Below are 19,564 nucleotides of genomic sequence, written 5' to 3' on the forward strand. Positions count from 1 at the left end.
TTCCTGCCATTGACTCTGCCTCTTGGCTGGTTTCTGTAGACCTCAGACTCCTGCTTGCATCAGCCTGTGGGAGTATTGGTGGTTAATTAGTGTGAGCCACACCAGTCCCGTTTTTTAATTTCTTAGATAGTCCCTGGGTAATCTCCATTTCAATGATAGTTTCACTGTTGCAAAATTACAGCTGCGGCAAGGGCCTGGTTTTGTATTGGTGAACTGACCTGTGGTTCCATTCCTTGCGGGCTGTGCAGATCTCGGAGCTGATAGGATAGGATGTGAGAGAACTGGGGAGAAAACACTTTTAATCTGGAAACTGTGCTGTGCAAGTTCCCTAGAGAGCAAGAACTGGTCTGGTCAGGTACAGAAAATAGTACCTCAGCTACTAGTGTTGTGATCTCTTCTGAGAGCATCATCTACTGAAACATCCAGAAGGAAGGTAAAAATTCCTAATGCCTCATCCAAGGCAAGGTCTTCCTGCCAGAAAGTTCATCGTTGATAGCAGTGTCTGCAGTTGGGTCTTGTGTGGCATTTCTCAACTACTAGTGTGATGAACACACAAATGGAATAGATGTTAAAGAAGATTTGTAGTTGCAATTCTCTTGTCTGCTTAAGACACTCTTTCTCATTCTTTTCTGTTCCCTGGCATTTTGTTGATAACATCTTTGTCCTCTGGGCTGCCCTTTGTAAATTGTTTGTTTGGAGCCAGGAGCAGTGGTCTTTGCTGTATGTATATCAGACAGGTGTTGAAAGAAGAATTGCCTTTGAAATTAATGAGAAGGTTAAATGGCAGGCAATTGTCTCCACTTCTGAATTAAATGACTGAAGCTAAACACTAGAATCTAAATAAACGTGTGAGCTATATATTTCCAGGATGAAATTAGCCTTGTCAGGATGATTCTTTGGGGGGTTTATAATTTACAGAGTTACTTCCTAATATTTACAGATATTACTTCCTAAAAGGAGATTATCTATGCTTTAGTGCTCCCTCGGGGCTCCAACGACATGGTGACCTGTAGGAAACCTAAATGGGTTTATTCTTCTCGATTTAAATTCCTTCAGTCAAAATGGGAATAACTCTTTGGAGTGGGAAAGGTTTTTAGCAGAATCCTGTCTGCTCGGTGGTGGTCCAGCTTCACTGGATTCATGTTCGTTGTGTCACAGGGAGGGATGGTGCTTTTCAGCCCTGTTATTATTAGATATACTCCACCCTTGAAAGCTCCCACTCCTTTTGCTGCTTTTCCCTTCGTGGCTGGCACAGACAAACGTTACGCCAGAGTGTCGGCATGGCCTGCGGTTGCATAACTTACTTGCAGTGGGCTAACCAGCTTTAGCAAAACAGTCATCTTGGACAGATGTTGCAGTGAAGCAATGATTAATCGGGGAAAAATTTTAACAACCTTAAATGGCAGTAAATTTATTTTGGCAGGTGGAGACTGAGAAAGTCATTGCTGCCATGTAGTGGAGTGTTACTCTGAAGAATCGCATTTTATCTGCCATAACACTTTCTCATGCTGTCTCCTGTCTCATACTTTAACCGGAGCAAGAGAACAGTACTGAAATCTCCTTTTTATATATACCTTTCTAACATGTTTGCCATCCATGTGAGAATGTGGAATGGCATTTTTTCAGACCCCCACTAAACATCAGAAGTACTATTGGTTCTTGCTTTGGAGAATGCAGTGAACGTGCTTATGGATAAGGAATGAAACATCCTCCCGAATTGACGTGATGACAGCTATAGCTTTATTCTAAAGTTTGCCTTTTCAAGACATATGAACTGGCATTGCAAATAATGCTGACTATCTTCCGTGAGACTGATTGGATAAAGTGATGTATCAGCTTGCCAGCCTGAATTTTTCGAATATTCTTGTAATAATTTTTCTGGAGGTGAAAAAGTAACTGGGTTCATCTGAGAGCTTTCTTTAATGGTGTCCTGGATTAAGATTGGAGCTTTTTAGATGTGGTGAGATAGTAACCCATATTTAAAAGATCCTTGAGAAGTGAGTGATAAAGGAGAATTGATGGATAATTTTAGCAACTTTCAAGATATGAATTATTTTTTATTCAAAAGCTCCAAATTCTCAGCAGTTCTACTGCTGTATTTGATTTTGAACAGGAATTCAGTTTTGACTTCAGGAGTAGGCTGCTGTCATTTCTCTTTTTTTAATCTCTCCTTGTTGGCCAGCAAAGGTTCTTGTTGGTATATCCGTAAATTTCATGGAAGTTTATTTTACTGAGGCTCTGTTCAGAGCAGAAAGCACTTACCTGAACCCAAATTTTAAATGTTCTAGAAAACTTCCAGCCTCCCTCTCTCAGATTGTAATGGTTAGGTAGGAGGACTATAAATGGCTTTTGAATATTTGTATAATGTTGTTATTGTCCGAGATCCAACGTGTATGCAACCAGCAGGCACAGTGACAGCACTGCTTTCGGTTGTGGTGTTTGTCTTGTGTCCTTAGTCCTTTCTTTAACTAGCAGAAGTGGTAACCTGTATGTTGTTTTCCTACCAACACTGTACTGAAAGTAAATGTAGTCAGCATGCAGGGAACTGCACAACCACTGAAGACCATGTGTTAGAGAAAGTGTTTTCTTTGTAAAAAACAGCATATATTTTATGCAGTCAATCTTTCTGCATACAGATGAGTTCTTAGTCTGGCAGGATGTAATTTCATTTTCCTTAGTAGTTTGATTTCCTTTTGGTTTGTGTGTGCTTAAGCTTGTCACTAGTTTTGTGCTGAATTGATGTTGACTCTAAGGTACTTTTTTAAATAACTCAAGGGAAGGATATTTGTGAAAAGACTGATTTGATTTTTATCTATAGTAAATGCAGGCTATCAAGGGAGCTTAAATACTGAAAGTATAGGCCCATCTGAACATAATTTTCAAAGTGACATTTTGTGGCTGCATATGATGGTTGTAGTTCCTAGTGCAAAGAATCAGCTGGCAGATGCTTTTACTTGTGTTTTTTTTTTTTTTAGTAAGGTCTGAAGGCATAATACACATCTGCAACAGATGAGAGATTGATATGGCTTAAAGAGTTTATGAAGTTTACTTAAAATCTTAAAGCAACTCTAATTTAAGGCATGTTGATTTCTTCAGAAAGCTTTTGTTAGTTTGGATAGAGGCCATATTATGTAAGATACTATTTATTTGGCAACAAAGCAGTGATTTTAACAAGGAAACAGTTTCAAGCTTGATGTCCTCTGCTGTAGCAATAACATTCTAAGTGTCAGTGCATGCAGGAATAAAACATGGGTGAGGTATGGTTATAAAGGCACAGTTTCCTTATTTACGGTATCGCAACAGCTGCGTTTCATTTCCTTCAAGTTACCTTGCTGATCCATGACTATCCTGAGTGCTGATAGCCAGGAAAATGAGAAAACAATCAGGAAAAATTTCTGATTTCACATTATCCAAAGTGCTTTGAGGTTGCAGCCTGCAACTTCTGTGTGTCATTGTCTTGTGGAAAAACTCCGAGAGGTGCCACACAGTCAGTGTGGACTCCGCTGAACAGTGATACAGCTCGAGAGGAATATCTTGTGGGGCTTTACCCAGGATGAGGTGGGGCAAGCCTGCCATCAGAGATGCGTTCAAAGGAACAAGAAATCTAGCACTGCTGGCTCGGTAGCCACAGCTGAGGTGTTTTTAAAATCCCCTTTCCTGATATTGGAAAGAATTGTTAAGGACCTCCTTAAATAATTCTCTTTAACCAGCTACTTCATTTTCCTTAGGATTTTTTCTTTGCCCTAAATGGAGTCAAGGCAGTCTGGAATAACGTGTGGAATTGACAGGCCGTTTTTTTTATTGCAGTTTTCCTTTCGGATGACCTTTAAGCCTTGTGTTAGTTGTATTTCAATTTAGGGAATCCTTAAACTATTTGATATTATTTGGGGGTGGAGGAGACTTAGATAGAATCAGAATTTTGGATGTTTGTTTTCTGATAGTTAATTGCCTTCTTGCATGTCCTCCAAAACTTCACACAGAAAACACTATCAACTGGACTGCTATCAGAGAGTTGGCAGCAGGAGTAGCTTTTAGGGTGAGAGGGTCTGTGGGGCCGAGTGAGGACGTACCAAGCCCAGTGGCAAGTGACTGCCAAGGGCTAGTGCCCTGCTTATGTCCTGCTCAACTGCAGCAGGAGAGAAGAGAAAAGGTCTGGTGCTGAAAATGTTTTGTGTTGCCTGAAAGTACACTGGAGACACAGGATTTCTCAAGATCCTGGGCACATTTTAAGTTTGGAGAAACTGTGCCTAAGTGCAACACCATGGAATGTTCTGGAGAGCAGCTCCTCATTGGGTCATCCTCAACCTCTTCCTCACACATTCAAATTCTGGGAAGGCAAAGCTTGACAAGAACTAGATTGTGTCAAGAGTGACAAGGCTTTTGCCTGTGCTCATCAGTGTGTCTTGGAGTTTCACATTAGTGTCTAATCCTGTTGTGGAAACTTACTTCCTTTTCTTCCTCTTAAGTAATTTTATGATTTGTACAAACTGTTCAGATGATGTTTCGCTACTGTGTTGAACATAAACTTTGGTTTCTCTGAATTCTCCAGCGTTTGCTTCTATATTGGTGAACAGGGATTGAAGGCAGTCCTGGGCCTCAGCTGCTGCTCCAGGCAGCTGTGGGCATCTGCACAAGAGGCAGCTCATCACACCCAACCCCTCCTGCTCAGTCCATCTGCCTTCCCTCCCTCGCCTAGGAGAGCATGGCAGGAGCAGTCATGGAGGATGCTCTGGCACAAAGATCCCACTTTCCTAAGAACAGTCCTGTGTTCTAGTTCAATACCTGTGTGAAAGTTTCACTGAGCTTCTCGGCCCTAAGGCAAAAAGTAGGGATTGTTATCAGTGGTGGAGGAACTAACTTGCTAAAAGTGTTTTTCCTGTTTAATGCTTTTACGGTACTCTGTCTGGGAGGTGGCATCAACTGTCATCTTGGGAAAGGTCAGATTAGTATTCTATGGTCAAGATACTCATATATTTACTGCAGGTTTAACAGGTACTAAAGGGAATGAACCAAGTCAATGTGTTGCTGACAGACCAGCTGCACAGGCCTTGGACAAACTGGCTGAGGGGTTGATTTTCAAAGTTATGCCCCTTTAACTGAAGGTACCAGCCTGGCACAGATTTATTTTGCTATGGAGGGATGTGCAGGTCTTTCTTCTGCTGGAGGGTTTTGTGGTCCACAGGTCACTGGAACTAGTTTACAGCTATTTTTATTGTATTCATTTCCTTCAGATCTATACAGGATGCTTGTTCTTTTAACATCCTACTTTTTATTATGATTATAGATTGTGAGTGCCAGCTGTGAAGGAGGCAATGCCTGTAATTGCAATTCTGCCTTGGAGTGCCTGGCAGCATGTGTCCTTCTATAATGTCAGACCTTTTTTTTTTTTTTTTTTTGAAACAGACTTTTGTTTGGATGCCTCACTGAATAATCTGTCAATAGCTGAAATAATACCTTGATCCCAGAGTAAGTGGTGCTGCCAGAAATCCTGCTTGCTTGTCTGGCTAGTTCCATGTTCACAGCTAATAAACTGTCTTTGCTCACACTACAGCTCATTTTGCTCCTGAATTGCGCTTTCTCCTATAGATCTGTGCGTGCTGCCTGAATTGGGTTTGTTACCCATTAAAATAACGTATACAAACAACTGCTTGCTCTACTGTTCTGAGCCCAAGTCTGTGCTTGGGTTTATCTCATTCTTCCAGTGCCCCTTGTGAACCTGTGAACTTCCTGGGGGAATTTCATAATGGGAACACCAATGCAGACCACCTGCCTGACTTTTGGCTGAACATGGCTAAAAATCACAGCCTAGCTGGACTTCTCTTTTCGTTGCTTGCAGTTGTGATGTGAAGGTGGTTGTGTCAAATAATTTTCCCTCCTTCCCCTGCCCCCCCCTCTTTTCTTTTTTTTTAATTAAGGTTGGGTACAATGTGAGGGAGAGAGAGGGACATGAGGGGGCCATGAACGAATTCCAGGGTTTGTGAAGCAGCAATAAAAATGCTGTTATAAATGATCAATGGCTTGTAAAGGGTTGCAATCTGCTAATGTAGGTTACTGGGTTGATACCATTGATTTAATAACAGTTCTTTAATCTGTTCAGATACGTTGACAGGCCTTTCAGTTTGAGTATCAGGAACTGGTCCCTTGTGAATTTTTGGTTATTTCTCTGGGTCATTTTAATAGTTGCAAATCCTGTCAAATACCACTCAGCTGCACAGCACAGTGCTATTCCTGGTCAAACCATGAAGACAACAGCCTCAGTAATTGCAGTGGTGTTGAATTTATCATTATCCAACAAGATGTAATTTGAAAATGGGTACTACTGCTTGACCAGTGTGGTAATATAGTTTAGAAGCTTTTAAAATACTACCTTCGGATAACTTTGTTTTGATATGTACTGCTTATATCTGATTAACATGTGATGAAAACATCACATGTGCCCATCTTCTTAGCCTTTGCATTATAATTACACTTTTACAAAGCAATCAATGCTGTGCAGAAACTGAGAAGTACAGCAAGAGCCTAGGTTTAAATAACCAGTTGCACACGTCTGTGCAGTTTTTGAACATGCCATATGGCGTGTGATGTATGGTACTTTGTGTATTAACAGTTGGTCAGTGTATTATGAAGTCTGTGGTGTCATATGATTGTGTTAGTTTGCACTAGAGAGGCTGCTCTTAAGAAGAAAGGACTGTCTGTTTATAAACCTGTGGAGAAAGAAGTGTGTTACACAGTCAGTGCAGTTTCACGTTGCTGCTCGCACCAGTGGAGCTTAGTTATGTGCTCTCCTTTGAAATATCTTTGGAAACAGAATTAAAGCAGATGATCAAGGAGGGACTTCAGGAGCAAAGCACTCTGAACCATCCAGTTGAAACAAGAATATGAGTACTGCCTTCATTTGGAAGGGGATAATCAGGAAGGAGGCCAGCAATAAATGATCAGAAAGAACCGCAAATTTCTGAAAGTCTCCCTAGTTTGTGGAGATTGTTTTGTGTTGTGTGTACATTGTTGTACTGCCTGGAACTGCAACGGTGCTTTACGTTGGCAGTAACACCTGCGTGTTAGCACCATCATCTTTCCCTACTTAATGAGGTAGATGGAAGGCTTAAAAACATAGTCAATCAGCAGTAAGTTAATGTTTAGTTTTAGTAATACTTGTTCTATTTCCTGTACTTTTAATCCTCAGTTGCCCAGAGTGGATGATCTGGTTGCAAATTAACCACACCATTGACAAATGAATATGGGAGCTCCACTGAGAAGCAGCTCTGTCCTGGCAGAGTGCAGCCGCCTAGGCATGGTGCTGGGAGAATGTGCCTGTGCTTCTCTCTGGCTGAGGCTGTTTTCTCACCTTGTGGAGCTCCAGCTAACAAAGCTGCAGAGCTGAGGTGGCTGTATGCAGAGCTGCCTTTTGCCACCATATTCTCAGTGCAGGGACCCTAGGGAAGAAGCTTCAGAGATCTCCTAGCAGGAAGTGAACCCCACTTCTGCAACATGGACACCATACAGGAGCTAGTGATGTTAAAGAAGTCTTTATATAGGCAGTGGAAACCTGGGCGATGCAGTTGATGAATCAGCCCCAGAATTTCATCTGCCTGAATGCTGGTAGCTAGTAGAAGGCTTATGGCAGTGTGCTGGTTAACATGGATGCAGGACTGGCAGGCTGGAAATGCAAGCACTGCTCCCCACAGGGGTTTGGCAAGCTGGCTTTGTCCTGCGGGGCTACTCAAATTAAAGAAAAATGTAACCTGGCCTACATTACGGTGCCTCGTGGGAGCAGCCACGGTGTGTGGTGCAGAATGTGGACTGTTGAAGAGCTCTGAGAGTGTGTATGTGCAAAGACCTGTTGAGGAAGATCCCTCTCTGAGGACTGCTGCAGATGCTAGGCCATGTGACTGGCAGAAACATCTGCTTGAGAAGGAGCTATCGAAGATGCTGTGCTTGTGAGCTGCCTTGCATCAACTGGCCTATAGAAGAAGAATCTCCCCGCAGTGGATCACAAAGATGATATGGATGTTGCTGAGGTAGCCTTTGTGTAAAAGCTAGATTCGTAACATTAATGATGGGACGAATGGGGGAGGTGGTGCTCCTCTTGAAGAAGCCTGGATCACCTTGCAGATGGAATCCAATTATACAAAACACTGAGCCATTTGTTTACAGGTGAGTAATGTGCTGTAAATTACGAGGTCATGGATTAGTGGCAGAGGATGATTAGAGGACACTACATGCACAAGTGATTACCAGCCACCAGTTCAGTGTGCTTCTAGAAAACATTCATGAGGCTCAAGGATGCAGTGGGAGGAGATGCATCAGTAAAGACAAGGAAGTGTTGGTATGGCTTCATAAAATACTAGCAGGGTTTTGTTTTAATAACTACAAACAGTTTTGTTTCTCTGTATTTAAAATAGGGTAAATTATAAGAAATAGAGATGGTTATTGGGATGAAGAGTTACTAGTGGTTTGTGGGAATACATAAATAAAGTAAATAAAGTTTGACTTGTTTAAACTAGAAGTGGAGAAGCAAACCCTCAAACTTGAGCTGATGGAATTACACTTTTTTCTGTTATCGCCTCTCCTTCCAGCCTTCCTTCTCTACCCACTTCTCACTCCCTGCTATCCCCACCGAAAAAAGGGGGGAGAGAAAGATTTTAAGGAGTAACACTGGTAAAGCAGCACTAGGTAGTAGAGGGGAAATTGTGAGTTATCGTTGCTGGTTGGTTGCACAGGTTTAGGTTTTTGTTTATATTGATCCTGTGTTCTAGGATTTCCACTTAGTGTTTGCAGAGGCCATGCAGGAATCCTTCATCCTGGCACAGTGCTTTGGCTGGTGGGTGTCTATTGTTCTCTTCTCCAGATGAGCTGCAGCCCAGATGAGATATTTTCAGGGTGATCTGCCTCTTCAAGTAGTGTTAAACTGTTTTGGATCCCTTGTCTGTCTTGCTTGAGGTTACATCAACAGATTTGGACTCAGGAAAGGATTTTTCTTGTATCAGGTTACTGGACAGTTTAGAAGGGTTTTTGCGTGGCCCATTTCCTAGAACCATTTTTTCCCTCCTGAACTGTATTTCTTTAAGGACTGAGACAGAAATTTCACTATGCAAGCAAGTAGCTTCAACAGATGAAGCTTGCTTGTGTGAGAGAAAAAGTAGAAGAAATAATTAGCTGGTTTTTATCTGCTGTGACCTGGGACTTTGAGAGAAGTGAAGATATGGTGTTAATAATCGTCCTTATTTCCTGGCATTTGCTTATCAGTGTTAACGACCTATGCACCATAGCAGCAACTTGTCAAAGCCTCTGATTTTTCTGTATGTAGGACATCTCCTTAACTGTTAATGCGAGTCTGTACTCTGGTTAAAAAGCCAAAGGAGGGGTACTCAAGATGAGTGTGGATATGAAGTGTCAAATTCCTTTGTTCTCTTTCTCAAAGGACAGAGATGCGAACAGGAAATAACTAAGCTTTATTTCTTCTTCTGTAAGTCTCTCTTGAATATATTTAGGAGGAAAAGAGTCATTTCATAAATACATTCCACTCTCCTTTTGACAAAACCAGGATTTGTAGTAATTTTTTTGGCACTGCATGAAAGTGCTATGAATGAATCGCTGGAACCCTGGCCTTATCTGCAAGTGCATCAAACCATTTCATTATATCCCAAAGCTATAGATGCATTTTCTTACTGGATTGTGTAAGTAAAAAAGAAATAGACCATGCAAATTCTGTAGTCAGTGGACTGGATTTGGATGTGTACACAGTAATGTACACAATAATGTAGTAGTGACTGTTGCAGTAAAATTTATTAAATATTTAAAATGCAAGTAGTAAGGGTTGTGGATGTTGTGGGTTGAAACTCTTTCATTAAGAGGTGTGGAAGACAGTGTTATGCTTGAGCCAGATCTGAACAGAATTTCTTTAAATAACAAAAGGCCACTTTGGGGAGAGAATGCCAGCTTTGCTGCTGCTTCTTATCAGATAAATGTGCATTTTACGTGGGTTTTACAGCACTGAAGTCATGGTATGTGTGTTTTGATATGTAATGGTTGACAGTTGTATTCCACTATGGATTGCTAGTAGATGCCTAAATATATCGATTCCCCATGCTTTCCAAATATGAAAGCAAAGTCTTTTGAGAAGTTTGAAGCCTTCAGTTGTTTTCAGAAGTCCTTGGAAAACTGGCAATAAATCCATTTCGTTCATTTGTTATTGCTGGTGGGAGGATGATTGCTAAGCATGTTGGGGAGCTGATATGTGAATGTTTCTAATTACTAGTAATTCAGTAAGATCTGTATTATTCCAACTGTGCAAGTGTTGATGAGATATCCAACCATTTCTTCTGCCGCATGTATGAATGTGAGGGTAACATGAATCTCTTAACTTAAACATAGAAAAATAACATAGAAAAGATTATTTTTTCCATGTAATAAGTGAATTCATGTATATTTTTGAAAGATTTAAAGAGATTGACAGCTTGTGACTGTCAGACTTGTTGATTCAAAGTGTATTTCTTTGTTCCCTTGCAGTATGTTGCTGTTCTACCAAGGCATAGCAACTGATTGCTCACAGGAGGCAAAAAGAAACATAGCTGCATTTGGAGGAGCATGCATCATAGCTCTGAAACATTATTTAATTTTTTTTTTCAGAAATCTGTTTTAATTAATTTCAAAATGAATTTGAAAACCTGTGCTGCTATTATTGGAAATAACAGTTACTTTCAGCCATTATTTGAAGCTGCAACATGTATGTCACAGCCATGGAATAATGCTGTTTGGAAGGGACCTGTGGAGGTTGTTTCATCTAACGCCCTGCTTTAAAGTGGACCAACTGCTTTGTTACTGGTGTCGAAAATGAATGTAGTAATCCTGGAAGTGAGCAGCAGTGCAGGTTTACTTTGTGCTGCTGGTTTTGAGTGTGTAATTAGATCTGCCAAAGCTGAGAGTATGCACTTGACCACCACTGTAGGCTAAAATTGTGTTTTCAGTAAATAATCTGTGGCTGAAAACTTTGTTATTAAACTTTTTGATAAACAGTGTAACATTGCTCTGACTTTTGGTGATTGTCACTAACTAATGCTCGTTACCTAACAAATGATATTTCACAGTAGTAGTAGCCTGTCTGAGTTCTTGGGCTGATATGTTGTCTGAAAAATATCTGTTTTAAATAATTTCACAGGGCTCTGAATTCCGCCGGCCTTGAATTAAAAATGTGATGACATGGTAAAGTAATCTTGGCTTGTGTAAGATGATTTGTAGCTTTTTTACAGGTTATCTGCATATTAATTGTGACTGGTATTTGTGCTGTCTCACAATATTATTTGAATAGCCTTTCAGCTTCTGAGTGGGAGCTATCTTGACAGAAAAAATATGTAAAATCTAAAGGAAGTAAATGAACACAATCTTTCTGGTCATAATTTAACATGATAAAACAAGCAGCATGTAAATCAAGTAATCTGTTTTAATAATCAAACCGTTTAAGTCCTTTTCCATATTGCTAATGTTCCCCTTGCATTATCATTGTTTAACAACTCAGGTCAGTTGGCATTTAGAAATTCACTCCTTTTGCAATGAGTGCATAAATAACGGCATTCCTACTGCTCAAATGTTTTTCCATTCAAAGAACATAAAGCAAAATACTTAAGATTTTTGTGCAAATTTACTTATCTTGCCTATCCTACCCTGCATTTCCATATCCACAAAGAAGTTTGAAGACTTCCCATATAATTTCTTCTCTTCCCTTTTTAAAGTATTCTTTTCAGTGAGAGGGAGAGAGATCCCGATGCTGAACCTGCCAGATGAATCACACTCATGACTTCAACTGAAAGTGCTACATTTGGTTGCAGTAAAAAAACCCCTGTATTTATAAATTGAACTTTTGGTAAAATATTAGTTGCTTTTTACTTGGAAGAATAAACCTTGTGTATTTAGTAAGCCTCTTCAGCACTGATATGCATACTCAATCTCATTTCTCTAGGGCTTGAGGGTTTGTCTTCCAGGGCATCTGCTGCTTGATTCTTGCTTACCAGGGAGAGACTGAGAGATGGTGAAGGAGGGATTTCACTGCAGTTCTGGTTCAAATGGCTGTCAGGTGACATAAAGCTTTTCCAATACAAAACAGAAAATACAAGAAAAAAAGTCTCACAATAAACCCGAGCAAAGTCTATGACTAAAATTGGGAAGCTTTTCCTGACTAGACATGCTTTCAAGGAAACATGAGGAAAAGTCTTTTCTTTCAGCCTGAATAGTTAGTGGACATATTGTGGTGAAATGTCTTTGCTTTGTGATTTGCAAACCTAGTTTTCTGCTCCATTGCTTATGACTCTTTCATAACGTTAGCTGCCTGAAGTTGTTGGTAGCTGTCCTGCAGGAATGGTGTCAGTGATAATCTGGACTTGGAGTGGCCGAGATCATGGCTGTCCATCGTTGTCCCTTCAGCAGACGTGGCAGAAGGGAATCTGGCAAAGGAGCTGGATGGGCAGCTGTAGGTGGAATAGCTTCAGCTGTTGCTTTGAGACTCAGCAGTTTGTCTGCCGAAGCCCTTAACTGGTAACCTAATGTGCTGCTAGGACAGTTTACAAGCCAAAACCACAAGAGCTGTGTTAAGTCACGATATGCTGTAAAACACATAAAATGCCTGAAGAAGTCTGCCTGGTTATATGGCCAGAAAACAAACAGTCCTGTTTGAGGACTACATACTCAGTATTTGTTTTTAGGTGAGATGGTGCAGAACACTGTAACAAATCTAAAAGAAATCCAAATTATGCAGAAACATAAGTGATATTTGTGCATTATTTGTATGTTTTGTATTATTTTTGCGTTATTTGCATGGCCTGTGTTAGTACAAATAAGGCATCTAATTTTATTTTAGATCTAATGTTAGCAAAGGACTAAGCAAGCCTTTTGGAGTGCTTGCAGCTGGTATACTGTATTTTAATAGTGCAAGATGATTCTTGGTTTTTTTGAGCCCCATATCAAAACAATACTGTATTCGGGAGACTCCAGCAGCATTCATAGATCAGCACTGGGCACGAGCTTAACAAATGCAGAATATTCCTTTACAGCAGAACAATGAAGCATCTGAACATCAGCATCTCATGGCCAGCTGACAGCAAAAGGAGTCTCTGAGCTCTACAAAGAAAACCTGTGAAATACTGTGGTTGTACCTTGGCATCTACGCTTGTGGGATAGCTAGAGGTGTAGTTAGACATCAATACGAAGTTATGTTAATGGTGCAGTGTGTACAGAAAATTGGGAAGGTGGTATAGTGTATATATATATGTGTAAGAAAGAGATGGCTTAGAAAATAATGTTGAAAGTCATCAGTACAGTTGCTGATGTGGCTTCAGGTTATGTTTGTGTATACAAGGATGCTGGTGTATCAAGGGTCATCAGCAGTGATGTGAATGGTTTTTGTCTCCTGAAATTACTGGAGAAGTCAGGAGCAAGTAACAGGGTATCAATCATGATCTTTGTTTTTCTGCATGTTTCTTGGTCTTTCTGTTGAGTTGCAGGGCTTTATAGTTCCTTCAGCATCCCTTGGGAGAAAAGTTGTTATTCAGAAATATAAGCTAGTCCTTGCCTGGGCACTTTTCAGACAAACCTACTGTTGCAGAATTCCTGCACCACTGAATCGGGGAGATGAAATCAGATGCTAACTTCTGCAAGATGCAAATCTGTCCAACCACCAGTCATTAGTCTAGTTTTTGCCTTTTGTGCTGCAATTTTGTCCACTGATATATTTGAACCTTTAACACAGCGGTATGTAATCTGACAAACAAAGCTGAATTCCCAAAAATGAAGGCCGAGATAATCATACCGTGGCAGGTTACTATTAATGTGGGTACACAGTTTGGAAAGAGAAGGTGGTGGTGGAAGGTGAAGCATCTTTTTGTAAGTACATAAATGCTGTAACACCAAAGTGGAGGGAACATAATGGATCATGAAGTCAGTTGCTGGTCAGTGCAGAAAGAGCCAGATCTAAACACATCCATAAAATAAGTTCAGTAATACCCAGCTGGGCACAATGGTCCTGGCAGCTTCTGTTGAAATGCCCTTCCAGGGCTGCCTCCCTGACAGCGAGCTTGCAGTTTCAAGCCTGTGTTGGCCAGGGTAAGTCCGTTCCCATTTTAGTTTTGTATGGGCCTGTGTAGTTTTTTGTTTAATTAGTTCCTCTGGCTACCTGGCAAGGTGATATTCATCTACCAATGTATTTGTAGAGTAATTACTTCCACCTTTTCCTCCTCCTCAGTAGTTTTGAGTCTTATGTACTTGTCAGTTCTCTTACATGACAAGCTCAAGGTTCTTCTGCACATGTGCTCCAATTCACTTCACATGTGATTGGAGCAGATGGAAGAACCTACCTGACCTTTGAGTGTTCTTTTTCTTTTTACTATCCTTTTACAGATTATGTGCTTTTATTTTACAGATTAAAAAGTGAAGAGATGATGGGTGGATAGCAGTCTGTTGCTGTCCCAGGCCTGGCTTTACTCTTTCCTGGGTAGATCTAGGATCATGGGATAATTCAGCCTCAGGAGGTCATTCAGGGCAGCCTCCTGCTCAGAGCAGAGTAATATGATTACTGCATTAGGATTTTACAGTGTTCCAGCCAGACTTTTCACATGGGAAGTGGGAGTGTGCTTTACTGCTCTAGGCCGAGAAATCAGGAGCAAGCTTTTTCCTCTACCTGTGCTCGATAGGAACTTTCTCATGCGTGCATTGGAATAAAACCACAAAGCATTATGTTGTCCTGGAAGCTTCTCAAAGAACTTCCTTTTGTCTCATTATCTATTTCAAGTCTGCTTGTGCCTTCTTATGCTTCTAGAGACCTAAAGAGTATGCAGTGCTTCACTGCTGTAGGAGAGACGGCTCGGTCCTGTCTGACACAAATAGAAATGAAAGTTCACTGATTCCAGTGGTTTGGCATTTTTTCAGTGCAAAGTTAGGACTTTAACTTCATGTTTAAGGAGAGGGACTTTAATATTATTCCCATTTCTAGCTAGCTATGTTTCACGCGTTTAACCTTTATTCAGTGTTCATTAGAGCTAGCTTAGCATCCATCTTCCATTTACCTTTCCCCTGACCTTACCTGGTGGGTTTGCAGAGCTGCATAGATGACTCGAGGGTCAGCTGTGTTGAAGCTGAATAAGCCTTGTAAAACTACAGTCGGTTTGCTTAAATGTTGGTTTGTTGAGGAAGATGTGGCACCAGACACTCGTAGTTTACTGTTTTCTTTTGAAAAAAAAATTTACAAAGGACTCTTTTAACCTTATTTCCAAAGCTGACTGAAAATTGCAGATGAATGAAGTATTCCTCACCCTGCCTTTTCTGCTCCCTCTGTACAGGAAAGGAGTGGTGCAGAATGCGCACTGAATGGCATTTCCTATTTTGTTAAACTGGCAACATCTGAAAACTGAATCCATGCAAGGACAACTGCAAGCAAAAATTTCATCTGTGTGTTAAATTAACTTAAATTCCAGGTTTTATGTCCCTCGGGTTGGATCAAAACATTGTAGACATGCATATTTAGAATCGTGACAGACTTGGATTGTTTTCCTAGCACAGGGAGGTAATACTGACTGGACAGTTTATTTGGTTTGTTTTTCCAAGTGCAGCAAGAATATTTTAGCTATAGTTCTGCCAACGCAAATCCTGTTTATCTGAGTTCTCTTCTGATGGGGTTGATTTGCTATAATAGTTTGAGTAATTTATTGAAAGACTTGAATGTCATTCTTTCCTGCTTGACAGCTGATTTTTGTTTTGAGCTTTACCTAAAATAAAGTCTTCAAGTAGCACTGAATTCCTAGTGGAGAGACCTGGTATCACATATAAAAGGCACAATCGTCTGACATACCAGTTGAAGTGTGCTTAAACAAGCTTGAGAAGAATAGTTGTTGCTTTGTGTCAATGCTATACGTTCTTGTATTTAAAAACAGGTAAATAAGTAAGACTTCTGTCAGTGAAATCCTAAAAGTCCTTTCCTTAGTGAACACATCCTAAAGGCCCGTCCTTGACTATCTACGTGCATCTCTTCATGAACACGAGTTTTAATTAAAATGTCTTCATGCATGTTTGCAATGAGAACGGAGTCAAAGCTTTCAGTAATGGATTTTTAATGTATGTATTTGGTGGTAAAAATTAAATAACCTAAAATCACAGTGGGTGTTTGCAAAAGGAAAAGGAATTGTCCCTCTTCATGTGCCAAAGAGGTGTATAGTTGCTAGATCGTTCTTCTTCCCCCGCATAAAGGAGGAAGGAAGAAAAAGCAGTATGCTCATACTAAATATTTCAGTTTGTGCTTTGGAATTACTAAGTTGGAAATGGATCATAGTTTGCAACCATTGTCTTTTATTCTTTTAACCTTCATGGTACTATGTTAGCTATTGACTATCTAGTGCAGGCTGATGCATCTGTAGCATTTCCGTACTTGAATTATTTGCTTTTTTTGTTAATGATTCCTTTACTTTAACCGCTGCTGTACAGTTAAACTGAAAGTCCGTCTTCAGCTGATGGCTGCGTTGTGACTTCTTGTTGTGAAGATGTTCTGTTTCTGGAGCATCAGGGAGCCCTGGGGGTCAAGAGCCTGACAGAGCACCTGCTAATGTAGGAAAGCTTGAGTGTGTCTGCATGTATGTAAAGCAGAATATGATGTCAATCTGTGATCGCGGGTGAGAAAGGAGTAGTTCCAGATGAGAGAAAGCCTTTTCCCAGGAGGAAGTGATCCATAATACCGATAGCCTACACTTCAGCTCTCTGAAAGTAACAGAAAATGGGATGACTGGTGACTTAATGTGTTTTTTCCAGCAGTTGTTCTACTCCTCGGGTGTTAGACAGGTGGAGGGAAAGACTGGCAAAAACGTGTTTCTGAGGAGCTGTTTCACAGCCCAGTGAAACCCAGCCCGTGATCTCACTGCGGACTGATCCCCTGGTAGCTGGCATGGGTCATTTCAGAAAGTATGCTGAACTCTAGAGACAGCAATAAGCCTGCAGAGTGCTCCTGCTCTCTGTGATCCTAACAAACTTCTATTTATCTTTTAGTACGGAGGAGTTACCATGTAAATGATTAATTAGAAATTCCCTTTATAATTTGAATTGCAGCATTTGGAGTGCAATTGCATGGTAGGATGCCTTTGTTTAACAGTCTGCATTCTGCAGATGTTGTTTTGGAGTATGGGTTCCAAGTCTTGCCAACTAACTCTTTTTCTTTATTTGTACTGAGTGCATTTGAAGTTGCATCATTTCCTCGGTAAGAACAGTTTTATTTTTGACTGGAGTGTTTGTCAGGTGGGAGAAATCCTAAATGTGAGTGCTCTCTGGTGGTGAACATTTCTGCTTCAGTTTTCTGGTTTCTGCAGTGCATTTTCTACTGGCAACTGAATGTGAACATGGGATGGCTGGACTTATGGATATATATTTTTTTTCAACTCCCTTTCCCTAAAAATAAAAACTACAAAACAAAGTAAGAGCCTTTTTCTTGCCTTGGCAGTCCTCTTTCCTGGACAATAATTTCTATGCTTTCAGATGATTTATGTTCTGTGACTTACGGATTTATATTTTCCCAGTATCAATCAGTGTTTTAACAAGGTAATAAAAAATAGTATAAAAAATTCTCATGAAAGAACTGATGTTTCTCATCAGTATAACATACAGGGATTAAATACGGTGACTTTCTTTTTGGTTGCTGAGCTAGTGGAAAATTCAGAAGATACTGATACAGAAATTATTCCAATAGAAACATTACAGGGAAATCTTTTCTCCTCAGAGTTGTAGCACAAGATGTGGTTTCCATGACGCATACAAACCAAGGTTTGACCGTGGGGTGTCGACCCCTAGGAGTAGATACAGGGGAGCCTTTTATGTAGTGTGCTGTAGATGGTTTTTAATAACAAAAATCCAGTTCTGTGTGTTCTGTGCTGGGTACTAAAATGATTATGCTATCCTTTAGGTTGATGAGCTTTCCCTTGGTGGAGTGCAATGCCCCAGCTGATAAGCCTTTCTGGATAGCTTCGATGTCTTGCTTTGCCACCTTGCTGTGCAGAAGAATAATGATTTGACACAGCTTGGTCTGCTGTCATTGGTTGTTTTCTTAAGTTTTCATGAGTTCTTTTTGGGAAAGGAAAACCACAAATCTCACACTGAAGCAATGCAGCTAGGAAAACAGCCGCTGCTGTTCTTGGCCTGCTGCTGTGCTGAGCTGTGCTATCTGATGAAAAGAGGCTTTATCAGCAAGGAGGGGTGAGGAACCACGAGCGACAGCTCCTTTTAGGACCATCGAAGCACAGCTCTGGAATTTTAACTCCGCTAATAAGAAGTAAAGAAAAATGAACAGAGGTGTAAACGTGGGTGTCAGTTGTTCATAAACCCTGTTCCTTAAAGCCAATCTGGAGAGATGCCCACCTGTCAAGCCTGGAGATGGACCTAGTCTCCATCTGCCTTTTGCCACAGAGATTGTAGACACAACTGGTCAGAGTCTAGTAAAACCTTTTAAAACTTGACTTCGAGACCAAATGTGAGGTCTGTGGCTTACACCCAGAGCTGCCAGGGGAGCGAGCAGGCAGTATGGCAGAGTGCTGTATGTGCCACATCACAGCTGTAGGGCTCCGAAGCCACCCTGCACCCCAGTCCCCCTCTGCAGCCGTGTGCCTGCAGGGCCGGTGGTGGGTTGGGCTGGTGGAGCCAAATCTCTCGGTTCTGCCTTTCGAGGCAGGCGGGGATGCTGAACTGTCAAGGGAGGAAACTTAAACTGTGCTCTGCTACTGAAAGTTTACATAATTCATTGCTTAAGGAAGAGGTCAAAGTACTGGGTACTGTGATGCTGACTTGGCACGACACTTCAGCAGAGATGTGCTTTTATTTCTTTCTCCTTGGCAGCTAAAATGCACCCCCTTAACCCCTCTGTGCTGTCCATGGACTGTCTGGCTGTGCATCTGGCAGTACAGGGGGGCTTAAAACCTCACCCTGAAACTGCTTTATCTTGATCATTCATAGTGCCTTCAGCGGTGGTTGTGTACCTGCTGTGCAGTAGCTTTTGGAGAGCAGGGTGTATGTTCTCCATTGCTTGCATTTTTTGGATGGCCCATCTCCAGAAAGATGGGAAGGATTCTGCTAATTTTGATGTCCTTGTAATGGTTTCCGTTACATATGTATGTCCCAGTGTGATTCGATCTCCTTGATCGAAACAGTGTTGTGTGTGTGTGGTTTTTTTTTTAAGTGCTCCTCTGTATATGTAGAGTCCCTGGTGCTCCTGAGAGGGCAGAAGACAGCAGCCTGGTATCCGATCCCTCCGCACACACACGTCTTCTGCCTGTTTGGTATCTTTCAAATGCCACAATTTCCAGCTGCTTTGTGCTTCAAATAATTAAAACTAGGGATGGGAAGTGACAAGGACTGTGTGTGTGAGGCTTCCCGTGTACCCGAGTCTGTGTGATTCTGTTTTTGCTTAGTGTAGTTGCCTATGTGTTACCCATAATTTTTGTTACGATATTTACTGGCCTGCGGTTCATATTGCTGCTGCTGGCCTTATCTTTTCTAACACACTTTTGGTAGCTTTCAAACAGCATATGCCTCTAAAATAGAAAATACTTTT

At 41.0% G+C, this 19,564-nt stretch overlaps 2 protein-coding genes and 1 long non-coding RNA gene across 6 annotated transcripts in view; 2 read left to right on the forward strand and 1 right to left on the reverse strand.

The window, feature by feature from the left end:
• Positions 1-19,564, forward strand: part of MYO1D (myosin ID) — a 164,554-nt gene that overhangs the window by 19,350 nt on the left and 125,640 nt on the right. The window lies entirely within an intron of this gene.
• Positions 6,536-19,564, reverse strand: part of LOC114018041 (endoplasmic reticulum-Golgi intermediate compartment protein 3-like) — a 152,072-nt gene continuing 139,043 nt past the window's right edge. The window contains exon 5 of the transcript XR_008729981.1: positions 6,536-6,547. The gene's annotated coding sequence lies outside the window, so the exon portion shown is untranslated. The remainder of the gene's footprint in view (positions 6,548-19,564) is intronic.
• Positions 8,272-11,056, forward strand: LOC114018042 (uncharacterized). The gene is made up of 3 exons (XR_003563441.1): positions 8,272-8,326; positions 8,757-8,821; positions 10,510-11,056. It is a non-coding gene; the product is annotated as an uncharacterized LOC114018042 (long non-coding RNA).

The sequence above is a fragment of the Falco cherrug genome, chromosome 20 (assembly GCF_023634085.1).
Source record: "Falco cherrug isolate bFalChe1 chromosome 20, bFalChe1.pri, whole genome shotgun sequence".
Taxonomy (NCBI): domain Eukaryota; kingdom Metazoa; phylum Chordata; class Aves; order Falconiformes; family Falconidae; genus Falco; species Falco cherrug.